This window comes from Rattus norvegicus, chromosome 12, assembly GCF_021556685.1.
Source record: "Rattus norvegicus strain SHRSP/BbbUtx chromosome 12, alternate assembly SHRSP_T2T, whole genome shotgun sequence".
Lineage (NCBI taxonomy): Eukaryota > Metazoa > Chordata > Mammalia > Rodentia > Muridae > Rattus > Rattus norvegicus.
Genome location: NC_141545.1, coordinates 21,793,103 through 21,800,541, shown reverse-complemented (window position 1 = coordinate 21,800,541; position 7,439 = coordinate 21,793,103).

Genomic DNA, 7,439 nt, shown 5'->3' with positions numbered 1-7,439 from the left:
GGAACTGGAGTTACAGATGGTTATAAGCTATATAACCCACCCATGTGGGTGCTAGGAATTTAACCTGGATCCTCTGGAAGAACAACTAATGCTCCTCACCTCTGAGACATCTCTCCATCACACACCTGCACGCGCATACACACACACACACACATACACACACACTCACATACAGAGGCACACACTCACACACACTCACACGCATACACTAACACACATTTACACACTCACACACACAGAGGCACACACACTCACACACAGAGGCATACACTCTCACACATACACACTCATGCACACACATACACACACTCTCACACACACATACACACACTCACACACACTCACACACACTCACACACATACACTAACACACATTTACACACTCACACACAGAGGCACACACACTCACACACAGAGGCATACACTCTCACACATACTCACACACTCATGCACACACATACACACACACTCTCACACACACATACACACACTCACACACACTCACACACACACTCTCACACATACACTCTCACAAACACACATACACACTCACACACTCACACACACACTCTCACACACTCTCTCACACACTCTCACACACACTCTCACAAACACACTCACACACACTCACACACACTCACACACACTCTCACACACACATACACACACACTCACATACACTCTCACACACACTCTCACACATACACTCTCATAAACACACATACACACTCACACACACACTCACACACACACTCTCACACACACTCTCTCACACACTCTCACACACACACTCTCACAAACACACTCACACACACACTCACACACTCACACACACACACTCTCATACACACTCTCACAAACATACACACACACACAGAGGCACACACACACACACACACACACACACACAGAGGCACACACCTTTTTATTTCCTGAGACAGAACTCTTACTCTGTAGCTGAAGCTGGCCCCAAACTCATAATATTCCCACCCAACCTCCCCAGGGGCCAAGATTTCAGGTGTGTGCCCCCCACACCCAGATTAGATGCATGCAAGTTTTCACTCTCTCTGTCTAACTGAAAAACGTCTTCCTCGCCTGAATCACTTTTCTAACTTCTCTTTTCTGATCCAGCTTCTTTCAGATTTGAAGTAATTTGGCATCTGCTCTAATTTTTTTTTTGACTTTAGAAAAGTAGCAAAAATTAATTAATCTACAGCTGCCCTGATAGCAAAAGTTAATAGAAATTTTAATAAAAATACAACCTCAATAAGCTCCCCTATTGTTCTAATAAATGCAATGGAAGTTTAGGATGGTAGATAAAAAAAATTAATAAACCACTGGAGGGCAGGGACTATGCAGCTCAAACAAAGAGCATGGTCTGCACCCAGCCTCTTCTGCCAGTGAGAAAGAACCTGACCCCAAGAGTATTCCTCACTCCGTGCTGGGTGTCTCAAGTTGTATTGGATCTCCAATTAATACTTAAAAGAAAAGAAGGAAACAGGAGGGTCTCACATGGCCAAGGCTGACCTTGAACTCCTGAACCTTCTGCTTCTACCTCCCGAGTGGACTACAAGTATGTCTTATTACCTTGTTCAGGTTATGCCATGCAAAGGGTCAAATCCATGACTTTGTGTATGCCAGGCAAGCACTCTAACCAACAGAGCTGCATCCCAGCCATTAAAAGTCCTTTTGAGAAAAGGTCCTGCTATGTAGTCCAGGCTAGCCACAAATCCTCCTGCCTTGGCCTCTTGGGTAGCTAGGATTACAGGTAAGCCCCCTCAGGCCCACTTAGTACTGATTTGACTTGTTTGTTTTGTGAGGCAGGACTCATTTGGTAGCTCAGACTGGCCTTGAACTTGTGATGATTCTCTTGTCTCCCCTTCCCGGGTCCCAGGCAAGCCCGGTTGCATCTGGCAGCTGTAGGTCATTTAGAGCTGGAAAACAAAATCATGAATAAACAAGCTTTAAGCTCCTCAGAGCAAGGCAGGGCTGAGCTCCAGCCCAGAGCAGATATTATGTGAAGGAAGCAGGTGCCTACTTCTTCATGGGCTCCCCAATTACATTGATGAAAGCCACGAGGGCTTCTGAGTCATGTTGCAGCCTGGTGTCTCAAGATGTCTAAGTCGATTCTCAGCAAGGGTTTGGCGGGTCTCCTTAAGTGACCTGAAAGAGCAAAAGCTGGTGGTGAAAGCCGATCTCCTTGGCTACTCATGAGGTCGAAGCTGGGAGATGGCAAGGCCAAGGCTTAGGCTACAAAGTTCAAAGTCATCCTCAGCAATTTAGTAACAACTTGTCTTGAAATAGAAATAAAAATAAAAATAGGGCTGGGCCTGACTCAGTGGTAGAGCCTCTGCCTAGAATCCCCCAGTGAGGGGCTGGGGGCGTGGCTCAGTGGTAGAGCCCCTGCCTAGAATCCCCCAGTGAGGGGCTGGGGGCGTGGCTCAGTGGTAGAGCCCCTGCCTAGAATCCCCCAGTGAGGGGCTGGGGGCGTGGCTCAGTGACAGAGTGTTTGAGTGGCATTTGTGAGGTTTTGAGTTCAATCTCTAGTTTTAAAAGATTCTAAGCAAGAAACAGGTCATAAAAAAGGTGTGTGGCAGCTTTAACTTCATGAGACTGTGATTGAGTACCCTATCTACTTCCCTTCGGACCGTAGAACCAAATTAATTTCAACTGAGAGAAAGAATACATCTGTGGCCTTGACCTGTCCTGAACGTGAAGTGTCTTGAGGTGTTGAGGCCTCTGGCAACCAAGGAAGGGAGCAAGAGTCCATGGACGGAAGGCAGGAGGAGCCATTTTCACCTCTGCCGTGGTCCGGATGGACAAGCTGGGTACCTGTGCTCCCAGACAAGACTAGCATGGCAGCAAGTGCACTTGACAGGCTGAGGTAAGAGGAACTTAAGTGTGTGGCCATCTGGGGTTACAGATTGCCTAAAGGGTGGTGGTAGGGCAACTTAGTTCAGTTGGTAGAGTCTCGCCTACACACAAAGTCCTGGGCTCCATCCCCACTAGAAACTGATCGAGGTGTCACATAGTCCGTCATCCCAGCACTGGGGAAGAGGAGGCAGGAATGTTTGGAGTTCAAGGTCCTCCTCAACTATTTAGTGAGTTTGAGGACAGCCTGGACTGGACTGAGACCATCAAAAAAAAAAAAAAACACCCCAACAAAAACAAACAAACAACAAAAAGCTGGGCTTGGTGCCACTCACCTTTAGTCCTGGAACCTGGGAGGTGGAGGCAAACAGATCTTGATGAGTTTGAGAACAGCTTGGTCTACATGACAAGTTTTAGGCCAACCAAGAGGAGACTCTGTCTCAAAACAAAACAAAACAAAACAAAGAAGAAAGAAAGAATAAAGGAAGGAAAGAAGGAAGGAAGTCAACTTTCTTTCAGCTCTATATATACCCAAGACTCTGTCATCCAGACTGTGGATTTTTCTGGAAGCTTCTACCTCCCTCCACAGGATAGACTTACAATGATGGTGTGCTTTTGTTGGTTTGTTTGTTTTTGTTTTTGTTCCTTCCCCTTTTTATTGAGACAGGGTGTTACTTAGGGCAATTCTCCTGCCTCATTCTTTCAAGCACTGAGACTGAGATTTCTGACATGAGCCACCATGCTCAGGGGGCCCCTGTTGACACGTGTGTCTCTCTTTCTCTGTGTAACTCATGTGGCTGTGCAGGCATGTAGAGCTTAGAGGACAACCTTGGGTTTTGGGCTTCGCCTTGCTCCTTGTTTTGGGCAGGATCTTACGTCCCCAGAAACCTTAACTCTATAACATCTTGGCTAGGCAGGAGGGGGCATGAGGAGGGGAGAGGTGAGGGGGTGAGGAGGGGTGAGGTGAGGAGGGTGAGGAGGGAGGAGGTGAGGGGGTGAGGAGGGGAAGGTGAGGAAGGTGAGGAGGGATGAGGTGAGGAGGGTGAGGAGGGGTGAGGTGAGGGGGTGAGGAGGGGTGAGGCGAGGGGGTGAGGAGGGGGGAGGTAAGGGGGTTGAGGAAGGGTAGGTGAAGGGGTGAGGATGGGAGAGGTGAAGGGGGTGAGGAGGGGGAGGGGATAAGGAAGGGGGAGGTGAGGGTGGGTGAGGAAGGGGGATGGGCCTCACAAGCTCTCCTTCCTGTCTTTATTTCTCTTTAGAAACTATTTTCCTTTATAAAAAAGCATACGTGTATGAGTGTTTTGTCTGCATGTATATATTGCATCATATGTGTGCAATGCCCACAGAGGCCAAGATAGAGTGTGGGTCTTTTGGGACTGGAGTTAGAGATGCTTAAGAGCGGCCATGTGGGTGCTTGGAATCTACCCAGGTTTCTAGAGAGGATCCTGGAGGATCACAGCTACCACATCTGCCTTTTCTAAAAAATAAAAAAGTGGGTTTCTGGAGCTCCATAGTCAGGGTCCCCACACTTACACAGCCAGCACTTAACCCTTTGAGACATATCTCTAGCCTCAACCACTGAATTCTTTGATTTGAACTGTTGGCTGTTTCTTGTATTTTTTTTTTCCTGGCCAAGGATAAATTCCTGATATCCCTGCTTCCAACTTCCTCCGTGCTACGATTACAGGCACGGACCACCATGTCCAGTGTACGTAGTGCTGGGAATCAAGGGCTTTGTGCAGGTTAGACAAGCACTCTGCTAACTGAGCCACATCCCCAGCCCAGAACACAGTTTAAACAGCGCCTTTGTTTATAGGTTGCTTCTGAGTGGCTGAGGCACCCCTGACTCCCAGAAGTTCCCAGAAATATTTAGGGACACCAGTGGCATAGCTGGTAAAGGGAGAGACTCCCAGCCTGCCCCTCTCCTCCCTGCCTCAGTTTCTCTGCATATCCAAAGCTGAGCAGCTCTGCTGAGGATTAGTTTAAAAATGGCCACTAAGTGTTCCTAGGGTAAGCGCGTAGGTCCTGATAGAAGCTTTTAAGTAACCAGAGCCGCGCGCCGACCCCCGCACCCCCCCCCGCACCCCCTACCCCCCACTCCCACCCTCCCACCCCCCACCCCCCACCCCCCGTCGAGGAGCGCGTTGCGTCTGTGTATCTGCATCGCTGATCTGAGGCATAGCAGAGCCAGCTGGGATGTGTCACTGTTCGATGATCTTATTTAACTGAGCTGATGTGTACGCTTCGGTCTCCTCTCCAGTCCTGCTAATTTCAGATTGGGGTTGTTAGGAGACAAACCGCTCATTTCTGTCTTAAATTAAGAAAAGTCTCATTAGAAGTCAGGATTGCTGAAACTGCTCAGTTCAGGCTTGTTGGAGGGGTGGGAAGCTGGCTGAATCTGGTGTGGAAGCAGCCTAGTTCTTAAAATGGTTTTTGGGCCTGGGAATGTGGCTGCCTCAGCTGGCAAAGTGCTTGCCTAGTGTACACAAAACTCCGGTCACTGTGATGGTGGGCGCCTGTTCTCCCAGCACTGGGAAGGTGGAGGCAGGAGGATCAGGAGTTTAAGTCATAGTGAACTTGAAGCCGTCCTGGGCTACATGAAAAGTTGTCTGAGAAACTGAAATAAGGGTAGGTGAGAGAGTAAAAAGCACTTGCTAAGCAAACCTGGTGGCCTGAGTTCAGCCTCTCAAACCCACATAAGAGTGGATGCAAGGAGCCAGCCCCACAAAGACGTCCTCGGATCTCCACACATGCGCTGTGCCTCAGCGGCCCACACACACCTATATTGGACATACACTCTCAAATGAATGAATAAACAAATAAGTAAATAAATGAATAAAACAAAATGAAAATAAAGCAAAGTGGTCTTTTTCTTCTTCTTCTTCTTCTTCTTCTTCTTCTTCTTCTTCTTCTTCTTCTTCTTCTTCTTCTTCTTCTTCTTCTTCTTCTTCTTCTTTTTTTACTTAGAGCCTGTGTCTGCTGTGGTTTGGCCCTATTCATGAGAGCCTGGTAGGCTCAGCTGGGGAAAGAAGTTGGCTGGCACGGCGAGTGGGAGGAATAGGAGACAGTGGGGGAAAGAGTAGCCAGAACGGATTGTTTACATGATGAAATCATCAAAGGATACATTTTATTAATAGAAAAAGAAAGAGGACATTATAAATAAATAAATAAATAAATAAGGGGTTTTGTTCCAAATAACAAAAACAAAATATAACAATCCAATTCAAAGAGGATCTCTCTCTCTCTCTCTCTCTCTCTCATTCTTTCTTTCTTGTTTGTTTGATTGATTCAGGGTTTCTCCATTTAACCCTGGATGTCCTGGAATTCACTTTGTACACCAGGCTGGCCTGGAACTCACACACACACACACACACACACACACACACACACACACATGCACCTCTCGCGTGCACGCACACACACAGCGATGCCTGAGTTATCATTGTTCATGTGCACACCAATGCACACACAAGTGCAAACACTTTTTTAAAAAGAAGAACGCATCCATGAACCCCAGGGGCAAAGGAGTGTCAGTGGGAACACATATGTCTCTGTTGAGAACAAGTGGACAAGATGCTTTTCCCCTGTCTGTCCCTCTGTCTGTCCCTCTGCTTTCTATGTATCACCTTCCCGCTGTGTTGATCCACAGGAGACAGTGTCTCCCTCCCTCTCCCATTCCTCATTTATACACTCCCTCCCAGGCTGCCAGAATCTCTCTTTTGCAAAATTATCCTTGCCTAATCCGTGGAGACAAGAACTGGATTAGCGGTTGCCAAGGGCTGGGGGAGGGTCGGGGATGGGGAGCAACTGCTGATAGGTGCAGAGGTTCTTTGGGGGGGTGAAGAAAATCTTCCAGAAGTGAATGGAAGTAACCTTCCCACCACTCCGGTGACACCCTGGGAAATCTAAGATACTAAATGGTGCTCTTCAGAAGGTGATTGATAGGCTGGAGAGATGGCTCAGTGGTTAGGAGCACTGACTGCTCTTCCCAGAGGTCCTGAGTTCAATCCCCAGCAACCACATGGTGGCTCAGAACCGTCTGGAATGAGATCTGGCACCCTCTTCTTTAATAAAATAAAAAAATCTTTTTTTTTAAAAAGGCGATTGAAAGGCACCCATGTCCCAGTAACACTGTGATTTGGGCAATGAGACTTGTTGCTGACCTCAGTCTGGTCTTCATAACTCAGAGCCACGCCTCTTTCAGTCAGCTGGGGGTGGGAGGGTCCATGAAGTGGCTGTGAGTCCTGCCGGTCACACTTCAAGCTGTCTCCCTTTTTCCTCTTGAAGGCACATGTGCCATGGCTGCAGATACAGGGGACCTTCAGGTCTGACCTTGGTCAGCTCTCTAAGCTATGTCTGAAGCACACGGACTTTCAAAGGATGTGGACTGCCAGTAATATGTATGTGTGTGTGCATGTGCATAATGTATACGTGTATGCATATGGATAGCTCCTGATGAAAAGTCCTGTACACAGGAGCAAGTGCAGATCCGTGCTTGATTCCCAGTACCCATGTAAAGCTGGACTGTGGCACATACTTGTAATGCCAGCAATGAACGAGGAGGACAGACA